The following is a 24,379-nucleotide window of genomic DNA, read 5'->3' on the forward strand; positions in this document are numbered from 1 at the left end:
ACCTTGCTAATCCCATTTTGTGACTCTAAGAACCAGTGATGACAGAGACTACTTGGACTGAGTTCCCAGAAAAAAATATTTCCCTGCCTCATAATAATGTATTTATTATTTTTAAGTAGCAAAACTCTCTCTTGCAAACATACTTTTTCATAATCCTAACTAAAAAAAATATTAAGTTCGGGACATTTACAAGTATTTCAGAAACATGAAGTGTGAATTCCTCTCCAAAAAGTAATAAAGACAGATGAGCTGCTGAGGAGAACAAAGGTAAATAGACCTAAGAGTAATAAACTTAAGTGAAAAGGGGAAAATATTCATCCAGGGAAGTGAAGTGATGGCATTGAAATACATGGAACTAAACCTGTGGAACACAGGGAGAACTAAGAAAAAAAGTACATAAATCAAGATCAGAGCATGTAAATTAGGTAGAAGGAAATAAGGTGGAAATGAGGAAAAATACTCTAATAATATAAATTCATTTTGGAACACATGACAGCTAATAGGAAAAAAAAGCCATTTAGCTATTTTAGTTTGTGAAAAGGACAACACACTGCAAAGTTTGCTGATAGATGGACAGAGCCCATGGAAGAACTGTGCCAGCTGTCATTGCCTGACTGCTCTTCCCAACATGGAGAGCATAGTCCTCTGCAAAGATCCCCAAGTATTGATTTCTGAGAGAAAGAAAAGGCATTTTCTCAGTTAAGCACCTCATAATTCAGCATAAAACAGAAAACTGCACTCTGAAAACATCTCCACTCTTTACTCAGAATTACGAATTCTGTGCTGGTTTAAAGTGGTTTGGATTTAGGCAAACGTGTAGAACAAGGCAGGAAATAAGGAAACGACCCTATGGGAACAAGAAATCATCCAGACAGATCAACTCACTTATGCTGCCTCGGTTTTGGGGTTTTAGTGGCTGGTTTGACAGTTTTTTTTTCTAGCAGAGATGTCTCACCTAACCAATCAACATTATCACCATCTTCATCAGTGAGGTCTCAGCTCTCCAAGCCAAAGTTTTTGGGGAGTTTCAGAATGAACAAGTCAGAATACAGTATCTTCTACCTAATCCTATAACAAGTGTGGTCAGGAGTAACTTTGGGACAGACCCATAAGAGACCCTGAGTACGTGAGCAGAAGCAGAATGAGCCCCACAGCCCTGGAGCATCTGTCTTTGTGCAGCACAGCTGGAAGCACTGTGCTGAGCCACTGGACCTTCCTCCCAAAGCACACCACCTTGCTCACAGAGCAGGAAAGCAGCCATTTGTTGTGCCTGACATTATAAAGTGCTCTGACATCAGCTCCATTCAGCCTCCATGCTCAAAGCTTGGTCTCAAGACAAGCACAGCTTAAATGTACACCTCTATTAGAAAGCACCAAGGTGTTTTGGTTACTACAGTACTTGTTATGATTTAGGACACATGGAATCCTTCCTCCTCCACAGATTTTTCACTTTTACAACTGGTCTCCTGGGTAACTTGAAGGAGGCAACTGGATGGTTTCCAGGGTTACCTTTCAACTCCAGGGTTTTGAACGGATATAGTAAATTAGTTATAGAGAAACATAATAATTATTAAAACATAAAACCAACTTCATTAATCCTTTGGAAAAAAAATTCTCTAGATGCTAGTTATCCTATAATTCACCTACAAAAATCTCTTCAACAAACAAAACCAAGCTGAGATTCTGGCCTGAGGTGCAACACGGTTCTCATTTAAGAAATCATTACTCTTAATTTTGAAAACCCTAAAGGCTATTAGGAAATATCAGTGCATGTGAATTGAAATATCATAAATTTCTGATATACACACTATGGTTTATAAAACACTGAAAAATTTCAGAGCAGTTCTTTATACAATATGTGGTCTGCACTCATCCTTCTTATTCAACCTCTGTGCTAGCATGATTTGGAGTTCAGCTCAGGCACAACATAAGCCTGATGGAATGTAATGACAACTCAGATTATATCTGGCAAATATAATTTTTATTCAAATCAGAAAAATGGATTAATTCTAATTTAGGAATCTGGCAACATAAGGAAAGTGGCATTTGCAGTACTGCCAATTTTTGAAAGACGTTCTGACTGATTAACCACATAAGAACAATAGGATTCTGTATTCTTAGAAATTATGAACTAAATTACATTTTGTTTCCTTGTTGATAGGTTAGTTGAATTCACCTTTCCCTACAGAAGTATTCTCCCTCTATAAGATAACCACTACTTATTTATAATAGAACTATTAGCCATGTATTAGAAAAGTATTTTCATGCATATAACATCCAGCTGATAAACAATTTGGGTTTTTTTCTCCAGAATCTCCAGAAGTTTTCAAAATAACATTTACCTTTAAAAAGGACCCCCCACAAATACACAGCAGGCCAGATAATTGTTTTCCTACTCCTTTTTTAATCCAGAGCAATTCTAACACACTCGCTACAATTTTTATAAGTTCACATCACAGTAATTGAAATCTGAATCTGGATCGTTTTTTTCAAATACAACAGTTGTTTGTTCAGCTGGTCACACTTTTGGAAGTAATTTCTAGTTTAAAATCATGTCAAATGGATCCATCTCCCTCTCCTGCCTCTCACAGAATGAAATTTAATTTTCTGTAGCTCAGAAAATGTCCAATCCTGCAACGTCCTGTGCATTTTCAGAGAACTTATCCATGTCAATCTTGTAACAGTTGAATAGATTTTTCCCTACACTGACATCAGCTAACTGATATACTTGTAGCAGCTACCCTGCTTTGAAATTAGAACAGGACAAGAGCCATAATTTTATTTAGCTCACTCATTACAAGATTAGTTTCTGGCATTACCCCCCAGAATAAAACATGTCTGGGGAAAGAAGTCAAGAAATTCCCATGCATCTATTTAACAAATTTGTAAAAAAATTCCATACAGATTTTACATCTAGCCTGAAACTGTGTTGATGAAACACCCTGTGTGACTTATACTGCTGAAAGTGCACCAGGGAAACATCAGTAGAAACCAAGATTTGAAAGGAAATGTTTGCCCAGGAGGAAGTTAAACAGAAATGCGTGGCATACACCAGCAAAGGCTCACAGCCATCCCTGACCACTACCCTCCCAACTCCTTCCATAAGGGATTTTCTCCTGTAAGTTGGATTAAGGGATCATTTGCACTATTCTACTCTTAAATCAGCCCCAGAGAGGAGCTCAGCATCAGAGAGGGCATCATGGCTTATTTGTCTGAAAGGTGCTTGGCAGTGGTTTCATAGTTACCTAAGTTAAAGGTCTGTATGCAACTGTGGGGCCAGCACACTGCTTTTAAGACCTGTTACAGTTTCACTGGAAGTCTTCTGGAAACAGCAGCAGGTTCTAAAACTGCCTTAGAGGTTTACATTAACATGAACAAACTGAAATACCATCCAATAGCCAAGAATCATAATCTATAAAGTATGCAAAGGTAAACTGAGGAACTATGAAATTAAACATTAAGTTACTCATTGTAATTTACCCAGAGTTTGTAGAACAGCACGTCCCCAGAAGCTCTCACCAACCATCACATAGAAACTCAGCCCTGCCCCAGGCACCTCAAGAGCCCCAGTTTAGACAGGAGCCTGCAGCTGCCATCACACCAAGGTTGCTGGTGTCCATCACCAGCCACACCTGCTCCTCAGGGTTGAGTGATGATGGATTTTGTGTCCACTGGATGGCCACAGTACACGGAGTATCATCATACAACAGCAGAAAGCTTCATCCCATAACGAGTAACACCTTACCTCTTCAGAAGGCTGCAAGCATCCACCCTTCCTGTCCTTTAGCCCAGCCTTTTATCCCCTCATGTTCACACATTGCACTGTGTGCCTCTGTTCCCTTTGGTGGCTGCTCAGTGCCCCTGGGCACTCCATGGCTCATTGCTGTCAGTGCTGCTCACCTGCTCCTCACAGCTGAGCCCACTGGGGATGAGGCTCCCACAGCCCCATCCCAATCACCACAAACTGTGTGCCTACAACTGGGAGCCCCTAAGGGCTGACCTACCCCCCAAAATAGCAAGTCAGGTTTGTTTAGCTGGGTTTGATGGTCCATGAGGAACGTTGGAATCACTGCTCATGAGCCAGTCCTCCTTGCAAGGCCCTCAGCCAGCACTCACATGGCTGGTTACGTCTGCCATGGCTGTGCTATCCCAGCATCTGGAACCCAGGGGCAATATCCAGTGCCTGCCCTTCCAGTAGGATACAGCAGATGTTTTACATTCATTCATACAGGTAAAGCTTAACAGGTTCGGTGTTATTTGTTCAACACTGCTACTCACAAGGTATTTAGAGAGCTTGTATCCTTTCATAGCTGCATAATTATCAAATATTTATTTTCTTGCCTATTTTACCCCCTTGCACAGCATAACCAACAATTACACCTGAGGAAACAATGCTTCATCACATTTTTTCATTTCAGGCCATTTTCAACCATCCTTTTTACTGTTTTCATGGAATCACTGCAATGATTCAATAGCATAAAAAGTCTAATTCCGTAGAAAGTTCTGTTCCACCTATTTTAAGAGCTAGAAAATTCCCTATTTCCCACTTTATGTATTTGGTGTAACAGACATAAATTAAAGACATAAAATTATAATGAAGTAACATTACAGACAGTACCCACACATAAGAGAAAACAAAAGCCAAAAGCCTGTGTTATTCACAATTGGTGGTCACTTAAAAAAGAGTATGTGACAGTTCTGGCTGAAAACAGTATAGAAGCTGAAAACCTCAGTGATTCAAGGCTTTGAAGTCAATGAAGTGCAGAGTCAGGATCTTATTCAGCAAGATACAGGAATACATGCCTACCTTCAAACATCTAAGTAGGCCAGCTCAATTTATCTGCATTATGGCACCTTTATATAAAAATGCAAATGAGAATCAGATACATCTACTTCAAAGAGCATCTCCTGAAAGTACTCTGAAACCAGATGGGTTCAGAACTGAATTACACACACTTTATGGCCATGTGAAATCCTAGGAAGGTGCTGCCTTATACTTCAGTTCCAGGCGAGGTTATTCTGTGTTATTTCTCATAACCACTTCATTTGCACATTTCTGGGCCTCTCAGAAGATCATAGGCTTCCACCTGAGTAATGAGGCAGCCTGAGTTAGAGGTGGTGTAATATGACATTACATTCCCACAAAGATCTTAGCATGCGAAAAAGCCTCCAAACTAGTTAAATGCAAAAATGATATATGAATATGAATTGTCAGATGCTCCTGGTCTGGAAGGATGCTGATTTTAACAAAGCAGAATCTTTGCAGTGTTCAAAAATTTAGAAAACAATAGCAACATGTAAAATATTATGAAGCAGAGCTTCAACTGGCAAAAACTCAATTTGTGGATCTGTGCAAGTACTGTCAGCTACAAACATGTGTCTGTGTCAAACTGCAATGAAAAGGAAGATATTACTTCATTTACTAGAGGTTATGAATATTTGATAGAGACTTCTCTACTACCTTAATGAAATCCCTCAGGGACATAAAAAAACAAAGTTAGCTCAGGGTAGTATCTCAGCAACACAGTCAACTTAAACCTAAGGTGGTATTTGTTCCTCAGTGCAGAACATAAAATAAATTGCTTGGTACAAATAGTTTTATAAGTCAATGAAATTAGCTTGTAGACTGTTTTAAAAGGTTTTGGCAGTAAGATGCCAGTAACTTTGGGAGAGTGCAGCACTATATGGGTGCTGATGGCATTATATTTGCCTCCTTTGTGCCACTGGTGAGGTTCTAATGGGATTGTCTAATAAAGACATAAAATAACCTGATCTAAGAGTCTAGTCTGTATTTCACAGGGTTTAGTAATTTCTCAAAAGTGTTGCAAGGACAGGCTAGATAATGGGAAAGTTAGAATAAATTAAGAGACAAAAAAAAATTTGTGCAGCATGTAGGCTGTGCACAAAAGTTTGAGGGGAAGTCTGTTACCTTGAAAACTGCAACACTGCATGAATTTTCTTACTCTGCATCCTGGTCTGCTATTTTTTTTTTTTTTTTTACAAACTGTATAATTAAAAAATTTTGTTCAGATTATAGGGGTTTATACTTGAGTTTAAAACAAATAATTTAAAACTACAACTACCTTTTTCTACCTTTCTATGCATTTTCAGTCTATACATGAACTGATGTTTTAATTTCTTTGCTGTATCACTGTTTCCTATATGTATTTGTAAAAGACACACTAAACAGTACAGATTTTTTAAACCACCTTTTTCAACTGGCCATTTCTCATACTGTACATCAGGTTTGCCTCTTAGTGCTCTACTCATCTACTTTCTTATTCAGTCACAGTTTCCACTTATGAACCTCACTGGCACAATGTAAGGATGAGCCTCAGTCCTGCAGACACTGAAATTACACCATTCAAAAGACAAGTGCTATTATTTGCATTACTTTTCTGGGGGTGTGAAACATAGTTCAAGCTAGCATATATTTTCACTGCATCAACATATTAAGAAGGTAAAAAGAGAATCATGTATTCATTACCCTCTCCACCCAGAGTAGAAAACACAAAAATATATGCAAACCCAAACAAATACTCCCAGAAGCTTTTGGGGTGTTGGCATTTCAAATAAATTTACTGTGCATTCCAAAGACATAATACTGTACTTAGCACGCTACTGGCTGAAAAAGTACTTCAAGGCATTTTACTTCCATAAGGTGTTCACAGCTTCAGTAGTTTCATCACTTTTCAAACCCTCCCAAAAAACGGTATTGCCTCCCAGCCTTCAAATTTTTTTGATTGTATTCTGGAAGAGACAAGAACTTGAGTTTTTAAGGAAAATGGGCAAATAACTGTTTTGCTAATTAGGGCACTGAATTTCTATTGTGCATTCATGAAATATGAAATCTTTAGAAATTTGTTTTGATCCTTAAAATGAAAGTTTAAATCATTGTAAATGTCACTACTTGTCTGTGTACTGAGAAATTATAACTATTCATTTCAGCAGGGTCTTCATGTAATGATTTACCAGTCCCTCTTCCTCTAATTTGAACTATTTTTTGCCCCCAGTCTCAAACTTTTTAATGCTGTACTGTTCCTCCAGTATTCATCTTTGCTTTTCTTGCAATGATGTTTAGACATCTATAAAATTCTGGGGGTTTTTGCAACTTTGTTTTGTATAGCAACAAAACTTCTGCAGCCTATCTTGTATTCACAGACGTAAAAATACCGTGTAAGGTATTCTCAATCCCTCATTATTGTATTACCCAATCTGCACTCTATGAATTTTTTTCTTATTCTGCAGCTGTAGATGACATTATATTTCCTATGTGTGCTACCAATGACAGTGAGTTCAGGGAAGCTCAGATGCAGAAATTATACTTGGCTGTGTTGTCACAGCAATAATCCTATGGGAGCAGCATAGGCCTCTGAATTATCCCATTTTTAATGTTCACTGCAACCCAGGGTCTCTATCTTAGCACCACATTCTCCAGTTCCAAGTAGACAGTGAGCAATAGAGCTATTTCTAAGCTCTAGACCTGTCATTTCATGCCACCTCATTAAAGGTTGTTTTTAAATACCCCACGGACTGTACAAAACATCCACAGAGCACAACTGAAAACTGAATTTCCTCCATTGTCAGCAAGAAGGCTCTACTGCAGTGCAGTCCCCCTGCAACAAGAGGATTGGCAATGGACTGAAGCAAAATCTTCCTCTTTAACAATCTGTACTGCCTAAGTACTGTAAATGCAGTCCTGGGACTTGAGTGGTGCTGCTGTGAACAGTCTCAGGTTCATTAAGGCTCGCAAAGCGCTGCATTGCTAATTCAGGGCTGGCAATGGTACTTCTGTCACATAATGGACAGCTGCAGAGAAAAGGGACCATTCAGGCTTCTGATGAAATGAAATGGCCCCATTCAGTGGTTTCACTTGCCATTAACTGAGGAGATGCTTCTCTCAGAGATTAATTGAGTGAATGTTTGTTCTGCAGGCATTTATGACCTCAGCTACCCCTACACACATAAATGTTCGACCAAAACTTTGAGCGCTACTAAAATACCAATCCAAAGACTATAACAATCAAAATGAACAAGAACTAGAGACAAGAGAACTCAGAATAATGCATAAGGTGATTCTGGAAGGATTGCATTGCAGCAGCATAAAATCAATTCCAGTCATTCAAGTCTAAAGGTTATTCTCAGGATTATTCAGTGAGTGTTTGTCAAAACACTCATTTGTTGACACATCAGAATGGCACTGTTTATCAAATATTGATAACCTGTATCATCATCATCCCCTTATATTCAAAACAGAACTATATTAGGGGACAATTGATCTCACTCATATCAGATTGGTATTTCAAAAATCCGAACCTTAAGGAAGAAGCAAAGGTTAAGGAATACAGAGAGCAACAGAATACAGAAGGTCTTTGAAAAACAGAAGTGAGCCACAGATGTCACAGGCTATAACTAAAGTACCATTTTTGGCACAAAATAAACAGAAAGTAGTGGCTCTAATGTAGAATGTATGCATTGACACTGCAACTGACTTTTTCTCTGCCCATTTGATTTCAACAGGTAAGCTAAAGACAAATCTTGCAGGGTTAACTGTGGCAATTGCCACATCCTAAACTTTTTCCCCAAGGCATAAACTAACACTTTAGCTACCTGCATTGTAGTGTTATTAAATATTGTTCATTGCTGATTCTATTTACAAGCATATTTTGAGACAAAAAAATCAGCAGGGTCATGAGGACTGTTTACAAAAGAAGCTTGAAAGTCCTAATGCTGTTCTGAACAGTCTATGTCCACCCAAATACTTTTATAATATCACTGAAATAACACAAGACAAACAAACATTGCCAAGAGCTGTCTGGGACACTCTTTGATCCCTTTGGGAATTACCTCCACAACAAAACAGCGCTTGGGTTCCACCACCCAACTTTATTTTTGCTCTCCCTGGAAGGCACTGTCACACTCTGGCTCAGCAATGAGCTTACCTGGGTTAGTCTGTTGTGACCCAGAGAGATTCTTTCAATACTTGGTAAGACTAGTCAAGGTTTAAGAGCAAAGTACATTGCTGTAAACCCATAATAGTTTATTTCATATGCAACTCTCCTACGCAAACTCCATCACTGTTGTGCTAAATTGTTTCAAGAGCTGCTAAAAGATCAAGTGATTGTACATATCAGCCCTTCATAAAAAACACAAATAGAATCCCAGCAAAGCTTTGATTGAGCTCAGAATCACAAGTTTACCTCCTAAATCTTATTTAATAAGCAGTGTCTGAATAGGATCAGTCACAGCATTTGCCCCAGTCATTGTCAGGGATACTTTGACCTCAAACAAGAAGTTTACTGAGCTGCTTGGTAAGTAACATACCCATAATGATAAATAGATTTGTTCTGTTTAAAGACACCTGGCCTGAGTGTGCTATAAAAACATACACATCAACTTTTAAATCTTACGGCTCTTCCCTTGGTTCCACTTCAAATTATTATTGTTTCAGAAAATAGTTCTATTAATTTTTTTTTTTTAAATTTAAAAAATTTCAGCCTGATCTGTTTCTGGATTTCTAATCTGAGATGCAGATAGGAGTGGGCAGGATCTTTAAAACCCAATTCTCTTATACAACCAAACACCCGTGCTTATCTCTTTCTAAAATATTTCAGTGCAATTTATTCTCTACAGCACACACCAACAAATAAATAATTCTTTTTCTCTCTCCCTGTCAGAGGGCAAGGCATGCACCAACAAATGCAGATCATCAATTTTCATATGATGTTTTTGTTCTTCTCAACATTCATAAGTAAAGCTTGGTAATAGAACATTTTTTGCCCAAGCAACAGGACAAAAGACAACAAAAACATATAAATCATACTATCACTCGATCTGCTGCTGGATTTTTGCTGGCCCGACTCATGAAGGCAAGGCAAAAGCACTGACAAGAGTCCAGAAGATTTCCATGAACCTTTACAAGAATGTCAGTGACTGACATCCGTTGAGCATTTATTCGACTCTTCAAGAAGAGATTAACCAGGGCAAGAGCAAATAAATCTGCCCATTTTCAATTGATTCAGCCTTAATTAAGAAGAATGAGAAAAAGACAAGTGCATCTGATAGCAACCTGTATTACCCTTTCATATGAATTTTGGTCTTAATTCAGTTTTGAATGCTGGAATAACCTATCTGATCCCTGTGAGGGCTCCTCTTGTCATTTGTCAAGTTCAGTGTTTGTCTGACAAAACCCTGCAGAAAATATTGAATAAACAATCATGAAAATGAGGAACAGATAGAGATTTATGAACAATCTGCAGAAAAGGAGATCTTCCAGGTATGCCATTCATTAGAGCTCTGCATATAAATTCCACTGAACTTCAAGGAACAATTCTGATAACTCTAAGTTGCATGGAAGCAAGGGCCTTCACTCTTTGTGGTGCATCACTGGAGCAAAAAGGCTCCTTACACACTTACAAGATACTGAAGGATAACTTGACCCAGCCACAAAGAGACCTCACTTTGATCAGTCACTGATGAGAAAAAAAAGCCAAGTTGATGTGATTAAAAGGAAAATTCAGTACCGCTACATTTATAATTGTGTGCACGGACACATTTTTGGAAAACACTACACTAGTGACAAACTGAGAACCAATTTCAGATTGAGGTAACAAATGCTACAATAGGAATAAATTTTCATAACATTTATCTATTAAATAAATACATAAACCACTAACCATGTAGAAAGGAGAAATTGAAAAGAACAATAGAAGTGAGTTACCTATACTTGAACTCGATATTAAGATATCACAAGCAGCTCCAGTGTAGTTTGTTTCATTAGAGAATAAGAATCATTCAAACTCTGTATTGTTTGAATCCTTAAACCCAGTTGGCTCAGCTCAATTTCAAGAAAGATGACACACCCATAGAATTATCTAACCTCCAGAGTTTGATACAAAATAATAACCTTTTTTTTCTTAGCACGAGTGATATTCATGAATTTAAACAAGGATTAGAACTTGAGCCGGGATCCAGATTTACAACCGTACACAGATTTAATTCTTGCTTGTTTCCAATACTACAGGCATTTGTATAGCAGCAGGCAAGAGCCGTGCCAACTGCATTGTTTACTCAGAAGGCAGAGAAGGAGCTTCCTCCACCCCTTTGCCTCTCAGCCCCTGCCTGTTACCCTTCATTTCTCTTCCTAGAAATAGTATCATGTCTTTCAAAATTGAGGGCCAGGGGTGTGCTGGGGAAGAAGGGGCTGAGGAACAGAGAGGCTCCTAAATTTAACTGTATATTGTAAAAAAAAAAAAAAAAAAGCACCATATTTTCAATTAATTATAACATTTGTTATATTTCATAAAAGCCCTCTGATTTATAGGATTAGACTGCATATACGTCTGTATTTCACTGAGCAAATAATTCCAAGACAGAAACAGTGCCTTGCATAAATCTCCTGACAGTCAAACATGTAACATTAACAAAGGGATAGCTTCGATTAAGCCTCACTGGAATATCCTTCACCCCATACAGAGCAACTTCCAGGTTATGAAGCATTCTTAAAGGACCTTTGGGAGAAAATCTGGTAATATTGTGCCCTGCTACTATCAGAGTGCAAGGATGTGTAGCACCTATAAAAGTGAGTTGTACCTGAATGGAAAGCATTTATTTTCTAGCAAGTAGGTAGTCAACAAATTTCAGCATCTGGTAGCATGACAGAACTTGGATGCAATGATTTTTGAGCAAGAATCTAGTAGAGTTTTTCCTCATTTTGGCTGTTGGGGTTTTATGTGTATGTGTTTGTGATAGAGACAGCTTCCTCATGCTATTTTTCCTCCTCCCCTGCTGAGGAGGTGAATCTCATCTTCCTCTATACAGCACAAAGACATTTATTCTTAAGATAGCGCTTGTGGATTTGTTTTGGAAAACTTGGACACTTTAGGGAATAAACCCTTACAAACAGAGCAGTTATATGTAGGAAAGAGGCCTCAGCTCAGAAAGAAAAGCTTCTAACATGCATAAATACAGCACTGCTAGGCTCAGGGCTCAGACTATTTCAAACAGCTGTAATTTGGCAGCTCATCCCTCAGCAAACACTCAGAGCCAGCAGCCCGAGTCTTCCAGCAAAACACTTCATTGTCACTGATTCAGCCATCACCTGAAGGTGCATACATATGTCCAGCTTTTGCAATCTGCAGCTTCACAGGGCAGAAAAAGGCTGTCAGCTTACTCTGATTCACATCTTTTTTCCTATTCTAAATCCAGGTTAAATTGCAGCTGGCATTTGTAGGTGATGCTTTTCCAACACTTCTTCCTCTACACTGTATCTACCAAAGAAAAATTGCTCTGACTGCTCACTCCTGTGGAGAGCCTTGCCATGCCAACAAAGCAGTACAGACGCAATGGACATTGTTCTCAGGTGTAGAAGTCAATATTCCAAGGGAAAAAAATGCCAATCAAAGGAAAAAAAGCCCATAAAAACCTAAGTCTCAAAACCAAAGATAGAAGAAGGCATTTTATCCCTGTACCTTGTTCTCTACAGAAAGAAGACACAGCACACAAAAACATCAAGAAAAAAAAAAACAAACTTGGTAATAGAAACTTCTCAAGACTGAAACTGAAGAATAGCTGCAAGATGAAAAGCCAGCACTTCAGAACAGCTACATCAATTTGTATAAAGTAAGAAATTAAAATTAATTTTTCACCTTTTTGATGGTTCTTAACAGTTGTAAGAAATAATACCCTGCACAGCCACTAGAAAGCCTTGGTGCAATATTAATTTCATCAGGATTTTTCCAAAAAACTGTATTTATCTAAAACTTTAAGGAGAAAGCATAGAGAAAAGCAGCAAAAGTACTACAGAATTAAACAGAGACAGGACTGCCTTTTCCTAATAAAACCGACCCTTGAAACTTTATTTAGTTTTTAAATTGATTTGCTTCTTTGCTTTAAAACTGTTAATTTAGTGGTTTGTTCAAAACAGAATAGATTTGCTGCTCAGAGAGTTGAACAGAGTTTGGATAAAACTACTAACCTAGCAGTAGATGAGAAATACAATGCAGACCACAAATAGAAGTTTCTAGAATTCTATCCCTGTTTCCACAATTCAAAATTAGAAAGCTGGATTTTAGCCCTCTATATACTGCCCAAACCTTTGGTCTACAGACCAAACAAGGAAAACTCAATGCCTGAGCTAAATGCCAAAACACTCCTGCAGCTTCTGTTCACTCCTTACCTCCACATGACCTAGAGAGGTAATTTGAATTATTCCATAGACTCCATAGGAGACACATCAGCTTTATGTCAGTCTCCTCCACGTCTGGAATCAGGGAGCTCTTTCCCACAGTGATAAGTGGACTCTACAGGACTTGGCCTGCCTTTCCCATATTTTTCCTTGCTAATGTGGAGGAAAAGACACAGGCCTGCCAAGGGTATTTAATGAAGTCTCCATAAAAGACCCCCCAGCATGCAATTCCATGATGGTTTGCATTGCCACCTAACAACATTTTGTTATGCACTGCTTTCAGCTCAGTAAAATGGGTATACAGAGATTTGTAACACGCCTTTAAGGAGCAATAAATATAGCTAAAAATTAGTCTGAAACTGTGCATGGCTATACATTAAGGCCATATTAAATCCTATTCCTGAGAGACAGCTCAAAATACTGTTTCTGCCAGCTTCTTGTCTTCTGTCATTTCTGATTACTGATGCAATATGTGTCAATGTTCAATAATGACTGCTGAAGTCTTCATGCTTGATTGCTTAGGATGTCATAATCAAAGTACAAGCTTTATTAATCCTCTCATCAATAGAAGCCACAGGGTATCTGTCACATTTCATTTGTGTGTGCCAAGAGTAAATAAACTGCAGCAAATGAAGAGTGTGTTTATAAATATGGACAGATGTCAAGTGCTTTACACAGCTACCCATGCTGCTGTTTCCTATTATAAATTTCCAGACTTTACACAATACTGATAGAGCCATACTTGAAGATATCTCTGTTTGCATGGATATTTTACACCAATTCTGAATAAAATAAAAACTATTAAACTAATGGCCGAATGGGAAGAATATCATATCTCAGTCTGTCTCACAACATTTATTCAGCTAGCAACTGGTTATTAGGGCAAACCACAACATCTGAGAATCTGATTTGCAATGACAGGCCAATGTACAATGTGTTAAACATTATACTTTCTGGATTTTAGGCATTCAGGTAAGAGATGGAAGGTACTGTGCTCAGAAGTGCACCATGCAATCATTGCACTTGGCAAGCTGGAGTTACCACAGCTTTATCAGGACTGAGGGAAGCTCACTGAGATACAGAGCAGATTATAGTGGAAGACAAAGCACGACTAGCTCACTTCACACAGGGAAAGTTCAAGGCAACAGGAGATAATGTTATTTGCTCATATCCCTGTGTTTTCTTCCTGGCTCAGTTTCTTGATTTGGAACATAATGGACTTGCAAAAATTTGTAGCAATCCACCAGGGTCTTCACAATAACAAATTATTTGGTGATAAAAACAGTAATCAAAATTATCTGTAATTGACCATTTTAAGATGATGCATGCAAGAAAAAGATAGCTGCAATTTATGCCTGAACACAATGATTCCTGAACATTAACATTCAAAAATGAGACTCAGGAGTTGAAATACATAGTTCTACTGGGGAAAAAAGAGTGATCTCAGTAATGTTCAGAGAGCAAACCAAACACTATTGACTCACACTGCTTACAGAGAAGTAGAGCCAGGAGATGAGATGCAATAATATCATCATGCAAAACCATGGAGCACTTGGATTCTGCCTGCTGCGGCAGCTCTGATTCTCACATAGAAAACAGTGAAAATGAAGCTCTAAAGAACAAAGGCATGGAGGATCAGTGGCAGGAAATCAGTGCCATATGCAAGGAAAAATGAAATAAAATAGGACATTTTAGCTTGAGAAAAAATGACTGACAGAAGAGAACAACACAGCTTAAAGAAATATAATCACAAACGTCTCTGAGAAAGGTTGTAAAGCTTATTTATTTGGTCCTTCCCACTCAGGTGAGAGAACAAAACTAGAAGGTTGTGAATGCTGAAAGCTTAGATGGCTTCAAAGAGTTTTTCAAACAAATACTGAAGCATAACCCATCCAGACCTAACATAAGAATAGGAAAAGTCAGCTATTTACTGTCTCTAGGAACACAGCTGGAAAGAAGAATGCATCTATCCATTGCCTTAGTTTTTTCACCGGGAAATCATTGGGAGTACTTGCCTGAGAAAGATCACCAGGCTAAGGGATGTTTAGTTTAAGAAACTAAGATTAATTTTCATTTTTTACATGCATTAAAATTACTTATGTAGAGTTTTTTAATATTAAGAAAAAGAAACAGAATATTATAACCCTATCTACACAAATATTTCCAAACACTTGGATTCCAAAATATCCAACCAAAAAAAACCTGGTATTCTAATGCTCAGAATCAAAATTAAGAGCTTTAATGCATATTAGAGGTCTCTGCATTACTGACTTATTTTCACTGGCTCAGGTTGAAAAGGGGGCAGACAAGGCTGCCAAAGGAAAGGATAATGGAGAAAAACAGGAGAAGTGGAATGCCGAAGAAAATACAGAAGATGGAAAGCAGCTTTGTGGTAGAATGGATCAGTGTACCCTCCATGCTGCATCGAAGTCTGAGTGCTCAGTTTAGAGCTCAGAAGAGGAAACAGGACAGAGTGAAAAGGCACCTTCCAGCCCAAAGAGGGAGGCAATTCTGTGTGTGACAGGGACTCTTGTACCTGTGGCAGGGAATAAACTCCACCACAAGGCAGTCCTGGAGGCTTGTGGTGCTTGTGTCTGCCCAAGATCCCCACTGGTGACCGTGTGCCAAGAGCTCCTGGGGGAGCAAGGCAGGCTGTGACAGAAACAGGCCTGGGGGATCAGAGCACATGGCCTGGACATGGCTGTACTCCTCTGCAGAGATCACATGTATTCCTAGCCAAAAGAAGGAGAACAGACATTGACAGCAAAATCCCACTGATGCACCTCCAGGGACACTAAAACTGTATGTGAAGCAAATGAAAAAAAAATGCAACCAACCACAACACTAAAAACCCAAACAAAACCCCACCCCCCCAAAAAAAACCACACTGTTAATTTAAATTAATAAATTTATGCAAAAATACCTAAATGAATTCACTTTCTATTAAACTCGTGAATGCAATACTAAATCATGGCTCAAATCCTAGCTCTGCTCATGGGCACTACAACACTGTTTTGTTGATGTGACCCACTTGGTGCTCCTGCTCCGTGTCTCCAGTGAAGCCTGAGGTGTTGCCAGGTGCAGGTCCTGGATTCTGTAAGCTCAGTGTGGAGCCTTGCAAGGCCTCCTAAGAGATGCTTCTCAGGTGTGCCTTGCCTGAGCTTCATTTGGTGCAGCTGTAACAACAGTTTTTCCAGTTGAGTGTTTATCACCAATTTTGCTCACACCTATCTTTCTATATATATTATATCATATATAATGCATGTTTCCCTTGGCCTCTCAACTGGATTTTGAGTCTAACATCTTACATGCAGTCAATAGTTTAGGGAATCATAAACAAATGGAATCAAAGATAGGCTCTGTTCACAATTTTGATTATCTGCTCAGAGCAACAGTTGTAAACACCTCTCATGGTATCTCATATTTCAGAACCATTTAGGTCCCAATTATCCTCAGTAGCATCTAATTAACGCCTGCTGTTCTCTACTAGAAGTCAACAGTTATTTCTAAATTTATATCCCTTTTATAGCCTGACACCTGAAAGTTAGGAAAATAAAAACACATTTTTACTGGAATTAACTCAAAATTACCAGTTAATTCAGGTACACAATACATGAGCTTCTTACATCATCATTCAGAGACATCAGACTTTGCTAATATACCAAGGGATAGCTCCTTCTACAAACACACTGAAGTAAAGCTTTCAAAGTACTGTATGAAGTTTTGTTTACTAAATGGTATTCTGTGGGTATAAATAATTAAGTCAAATACAAAGATGGTAGCTTGTTAAGAATGGAGAAAGCCACAATTTAACAGTTTTTAACCATATGATACAGTAATGATACATAAAAGAATAGGAAAAGCCAATAAAAACATATGCGGTCAAGCTTCCATTTTATCAGTTTCTCTGGCTCTCCTTTCCTGCAGTCACACACATCCTGTGGTGTATCTGAGAGATTACAACCTGCATTTCTTTTGTCTTTAGGGGGAATGGAAGAAACCCAACAAAACAGCAACCAAACCAAAACACTAAAACTCATTAAAGAGCACTCTCTTTGAGAAGGAAAAAAAAAAGCAACAAAAAAGTTGATTTGTGATGATTTAACAGGAGCTGATGTTGTGCAAGTCAGAAAGTCAGTTCTTTTGTAGATCTTTGTAGCCAATTGAAATTTAAAGGCTCTTGGTATCCTGTTTACCCAGCACATTACACAACAGATTGGTGTTCCCCTGCCTTCCAGCCATACTCTTGTAGTTAATAAAAGTTTAAATTAGACATGTCTGTAATTTCAAAGGCAAGCTACATCTCAAGACACAGCCTTTTCAGGTTAACTGATACAAGGACAGTATTTTTTTGCTAATAAATTTGAAACCCATTTTCAATTTTCTGGCCTGTACCCAATCAGGTACATGACCCCACAAGAACAGCAATATTTTTTATATCTTACTTAATCATATGTCTGCAAGGAAAATAAAATTTCCTTAAATCTTAGAACAAAGAGTTAATAGATAATTATGTCATGAAGCTTTCAAATGCCTTATCCAGGATGGAAGATCAGGCTAGATTTGCTGCTTTCAGCCAGAAGCTAGCTAGCCTGTTGTGAGGATTGACTGACAGACTGCTATGCCAGCAAGGCAAAGCCAGTTTACTACACCAGTTTAGCAGTACTTATAAGTCACTATGCTTGTGCAAAATTTTCCACTCTGACCCCTTTAGAAACACAAAGGGGCTCTGATTATTCTCCTTACATTCTGGTAATGTCCTTGTTAGCTCTCCCCTCCTCAGAGGGTCAGAGTGACCTGACCTGGTGTCTTCACTTCTGCCCTTGAGTTCATTCTCCCAGGGCCAAAAGCTCTGCAGTGCTCAGCTCCTGTGGCGGTCTGCTCCCCAACAGCCTGTCTATGCAATTCCACTGAACCAGAAGCAAACCATAGACATAGGAAAGTCATAGAGATAAAAAAGTCATAGAGATGGATTACTGCAGTATTAATTAGGTAGGATATCTCACTGGGTCAATTCAACACACTTGTACGAATGTTCTCATTTGTAATACAAACATTTCTGAATTTTGTGGGTTTTATAAACAGAGATTCAGGGATCATTCCCCATCACATGCTGCACCCCTGTGCCAAGTATGTCCATTGATTTCAGTAGGATATTCAATGTGTAAAGTGCTAGGATTGATGAAAATATATGGAAAATGCACAATTTCCATACTATTATTTATTTACGTATAATTTCAGTCTAAATTTATGTATGATACCAGCATTAATAGCAAGGATTCTTATGTACATCATATCCTACTGGAGAATGCAGTTTGGTCTATAAGACTAACAGGTGTGGATCAGGAATTTTCATTTGCAGACCAAATAGAGGGTATGGAGGCCATTCTTAATTTTTATTCCTACACAAACAGGCAAGAATGATGCATCTTTTCTACCAGTTAACAGCCAGCAGATTTGAGCCAACACATTCTGTCAGAAAAATACAGTGTTAGATCCATTCCAATGCATTTTCCATCCCTGTCTAACAACAGTGGAGCAAAGGCAGTGCAGGCCCATGTCCCAGTGCATCTATAAAACAAGAATTTAACCCCTCAGAGAGGAGGTAAAACTCCAAAGAGTAATTGTGTCTGTGGCACATATAAGGACCAAAACAACATCTGCAGTCCCATTGCACTTTCTCCAAGCTGCTTGTGGAATTTAGTGTAATCAACTTATTTGTATAAGAGCTATAACTGTATCATATTTTTTCCCTATAGGAAAGCAAAGGAATTCACCAGAGCTCTTCATATCAATAATCCCATGGCATTTTACATGTATGCATTTCAAAGTACTGACTCCTCTATAATTTAAAAATCTAGATGAGTAAATGCTTAATTCAGTTTAGAGGATTCTTAAATAGCAATATTTAATTTAGTCCAATGGGAGTATTTTCAAAAACTTCAAAGGAAAGAGAAAAGGAGCTCCCAAGCAGATAGGGGAATGGGAGGTCACAGGGCCACAGAATAAATAGAGCTGTTGTTCCGAAATAGACAAGTATATTAATATACTTTTCTGTTATATTTACTATTTTTAGTTTATTTCCACTCATAAATCAGGTTATGTTGTAATTCTATCTTTAGATGAATCAATATTTACTAAAATAAATCTGCACACATCCCTCTACTACCCCCATCACATTTCCCTATAAACTATATCTTTATGAATTATAGAAAGCAAGCCACTGAATTACTATTTCTTGGCAAGCATTACTAAAATTAAACACATATACTGATACTGGGGAGGTTCCTCTTACTTTTGTGTCTTCTGCATTTACCCAGCTCAATGCTACTCATTCTGAACTATTAAATAAAATCCTGAAAAATGAGGCAGTCTGTTTCATATGTTCTATTGGTGTTTTGTTCCTGTCTTGCTGTTTCAGCCAACTGATATAGCTGCCAAAATCAGATGCTTAATATTTGGTAGCATATAATAATATTTGTAGTATTATTTATTCAAGTGTAGTGGATATTGAGTTCTATCACACTGAAGGTTTCACAAGTGTATCTTCTCACAATTTTCAGTGTATGTAAAAAACCAAAACACACAAAGAGGATCCCTTGAGTTATAAAAAATGCTTAACTTTATGCACGTGAATATATACGGACATATTTCCTTCTGGAGTTGACTATATTAGAAAACTGCCATTTCAAATTTTTTTCCTAGCTAGGTTGTTGCAACATAAAAATCTTGTGGGGTTTATTCCTTTCTTTAAGGAGATCTTAAGTCGGAAATTATTCTATATCCATGTTCCTAACAGATCTCCTGGGAATTCCTTTCTAAATTCAGCAACACTGGTTCCAGCAAATGCCATTCAAAGATCAGAGACACCCTGAGCCAGCACTACACCAAGCAGATGTTTACTCCCAGCACCATTTGCAGCAATGAAAGTTGGCACATATCAAAAAATCAGTGCTCTTACATGATGATGCTAATTTTTTTCTCCATCTTGAATACAATCTGCACAAGAGAACAACCCAGAAAATCTACCTCTAAGTTGGACTACATGGATGGGAACAAACAGAAATATAAGCACCTTGTAAAATATTTGAACAGATAAAACACCTTGAACTAAGCAACCAACCGTGTCTGGTTTTCTCTCAAATTCAAGTTAAATTTTCTGTAATGGACAATCAGAAGTCATATACTCTAGCAGCCACTTCTCTTTGTCATTTGGGAATTCTAGTCCACTAACAACTAAAAAGATTGAAAAATAATTAATCTGTTTCTATTATTTATTTCTCAATTTCAGTTCTCTTTTGGTCTTTACTCATTCACAGACTATCTCCTAGACTATCCTGAAACCCATCTTCCAATATGTAAGCTTTTAATATTTTAATATAATCATCCAAATTCTGAAAATGTTCATCTGTTATTATTCTGCTTGGTTTTGAAGTTAAAGAACTCAATCATATTTATTATAGCTGATTTTAGCAATGTATTTATTTAATAAAATATTTTATGTTCTTCCACATAATAAAGGTATCTCAAACAGCTCAGATGGTGATATATTTGCCACAGCATCCTAATGGCAGCTTCAGAAACAAAACTGTCAGACATTTCACAGTGTTGGCCAGGGATGTTTCGTGTATTCCAGCCTGGCAGTCAGTTTATTGGTTTAGATGACTTTGTGCTGATAATAATTGCTCTGCAATATTTGTTCAGCTTTGCTTGGGTAAAGGACAAGTCTGGTCTGAGGAAATTCAGAGCAGGTCAGAAGGAAGATGCTTTTAGTACTTAAAGCATCAACATTTCTAAAATAAGCAAAATGGCAAAGATTGAGAAGCATGGCATTAATACATGCTTCACACCACTACAGAGATTAAAAATGGTCAGTCATGTTCATTTTGAGGTCGGCAGGACTTTAATTATTCAGTATTATCCTGCATTAAGATCTAAACTTTATTCTACCTTGCAAAGCCAGGAAAAGTTTGTTCATGTTCATCAAGAAAAGGCAACACTGTAAGATTACAACAGTGGATATGGCTGACAAGGTTATTCTTAACAAAATCTCATCTAAAAATCAAATAGTGAATCCTATTTTGTCTCTGAATGATTAATAATTTATTCTAGAACTGAAGAAATATGAATATGAACTGACCTTGGAATCCTGAGGCTGCTGACATGGACACTCCCTGAAAAATAAAACAGCATTTAGAGGTGTTATTAGTTATATCAAAATTCACCCATATATTGCAAAGAGTAGCTAAGCTATTATGTAGACAAAACATTTGAATAACAGCTTCAGTACATTCTAGAATTACATTTGACTTTAAGCACTTATCTGAAAATTATTCCTTGTGGGGAACTTAAATGCACCCCTAGAAAAAATTGAAAAAGTTCTACCACATATTTGTACTTTCTCTTGCAATTTCATTTTCTAATCAATAAATTCAGCCTTCTTCTTTGACAGTAAAGCACGATTAATTTGAAATAATTTTCTTATTCAATCTGATATCTGTGTAAAGCTGTAAAAAAAACAAAACAAGAGGAACATATTTTAAACTAATGGCAGAATTATAACATTAAAATATAAGTACACTTAGAGATATCTATAATAAAGTCCCCACTTGTGCTTAGATTTTTGATAAATGAACACAAACTCTATGGAAACTTTATTTAATAAAATACATTTTTTATTGAAAATGAGGACCATTTGCAAGAATAAGTTCTGTCTTTAATTTTAGTTCTGCATGTAATCATATTTCTGCCAAGTTTCCCTGAAATTTTCAGCTATACAGGTTTTTCTTTATCTCTTACTCTAAATTCATTAATTGTGTACTTGTTATACTATTTAAACAAACCTGCATGAGCAAGATATTCCTGAACCTACCCTTGTTGCAGATAAAAGTGAGAACAAAATACAAATTAATAGGTTTCTGGGCAGCAAACATCTGATGTCATTTATTTTTTATCAAATTTATTACCTACTATGCCATGAAATCCAAAGTTACCAAAATTATACTGGAAAAATGTTATTTTTAGAACTCTGCTGAGTTTTGTTATCCAAAGCAGCTTTGTCTTAGCCAAATGTCACAAAAGGACACTTGACCCAATGAGACAGTGAAGGTCTATAAAAGAATCCTGCACTCTGATGCAGTGCCAGTGCTCCAGAGTGAAGAAATATATCCGATTTTAAAGCACTTAGGGCACCTGTAGTGGAAATTAATTTGGAAAAATATATAAATAAAGTCTATTAGATTCCACACAACTTCTAATGAGATTTAGCATTAATAGATTGAAATTGATTTACTTATGCAGGCTTTAATATGAGTTTGAGGACAAGAGAGATCTGCCCTGTCTTACTGCACAGCACTGCAGGAGAACAAACGTAGGTTGTTTGTCCACAGACACAGTAAAAGCATCAGCAGATTTCTAATTTATTAGATTTTTTATTTATTTGCAATTGTCTGACACATTCAAACTTTCAAAACAAATAGATAATCTATCAGTGAAATTGTATTTATTGTATAATACCAACACAGAGCTGGCATCATAAAGTTAATTTATTTCAAATGTGGGCAATATCTGTATTAGCACGATTGCTTTCTGTACCATTTTCCTTCACTCGCATTGCTTTTTGGAGAGTGTGTAGATAACATGTTTCTTGTTCTAAAATCATGCAACTTTATGAACACTGCAAAATATTTTAGCACCTTTAATACTACAACTTCCAACCAGTAGTAGCCAGTTAGAGACTGTGCTACTTAATTTTCAAATGTATTTGGCACTGTTTTAACAGGAAGCTCCTTGTTCTAACATAAACAGAAGTTTTCTGTGCATTCTTATTATGATTTATTTTACTTTTCCTCAGGCACCTGCAAAATATACATGTCTCAGGATCAAAAGCAACCTTTTATAAAACCAAGAACTGCCATCTCCTCTTTTCCCTAACCTGATCCTGAGAAGGAAAATCTTTGTAAATTCTGCTATTTTCTGCTTCAGTACAAGAGTTTGCTGTTTCTGGGATACAAATACTGTGTCCATCTTTAAGTGCAAGGAAGCTAGATGGAAAACTACCCAATCTTCATCAGTGTGAGAATGTGACATCTCATCCAGCTGAAGATCAGCTCTCTGGAGAAGAATTTGAAGATTATTAAAGCTAATTAGAGAGTGGCAGACAAGTTGGTTAAGAGGACATTGTAGAGATGTGTATACAGGAAAGGATTTTTGACAGCACAGTCTTTGAGCAACATCTGAACAGCTTGTAAAATTAATTAAATATTATTAACATTTTAATAACAGGGTTGGCTTGTGGGTGGCAATGGGGAACCAATGTCTGAAAGCTGCAGGGAAGCTGTTGTCAGACAACTCGATCTTACTGCCCCAAGGTAAAACATTAACAATTCAGTGAGCATTTTTGTTATGCCACAAATGACATGAATAAAGGTGGCCAAAGCCAAAGCACAGGCAAGGTCTGTCTTTTAAAAGGTTTCTTTGGGCAGCAGAGAAATATTTTTCTTTTAAAAGGTTTCTCTAGGGGGTGGGAGGGGAAGGGGGGAGTTGTTGCTCACAAAAGAAGCTTGAAAATGTAGAAATTGTAAATTAGTGTAGGGGCAGTTCATCCTGTTTATCCTCTACCTGTGCCACTGCTGCTTGGCCACTGGTAGAAATGCCCATTATCTGTTTCATTTCTACAATCACAAAGACTCAGAGCTCTGAACACTCAAAATCCAGTTCTCCAATATAGGTTTGCTAATAAAAATAATCATCATGAACCCTTTGCTTTGGGACAATAGCACTGGTCAGGTTCAGGTTGCCTCCTCACCAGATGCACATTCACAGCCTTACTGCTGCAGCTGATAAAAGAATATCGCTGTCCAGTTACAGAAATCAATTAGGATCTTCAAGTCCTTTTCAAGTATGAATAGATCAATTTAAAAAGCATAGACTGATAGAATTTCTCTAAAACCATTCTTAAGAAATACTACTAAATCATAAAAGTCAATGGCCAGTGCTATAATGCATTAGGAACTAAGTATTTAAAAGTTTTAAGTATATTACATATTAATGTCTATAAATAAACACATAGGCCTGGAAACTCTTCTTACATTAAATTTAGAGTGCTGTAGTATCATAGATTTCTGAGACAGTCCCGATTCACAAGCATGCAAATGAGAGGAGAGGCCAGTCCAGAAAACATCATCAAGAAAG

This window comes from Lonchura striata, chromosome 9, assembly GCF_046129695.1.
Source record: "Lonchura striata isolate bLonStr1 chromosome 9, bLonStr1.mat, whole genome shotgun sequence".
NCBI lineage: Eukaryota > Metazoa > Chordata > Aves > Passeriformes > Estrildidae > Lonchura > Lonchura striata.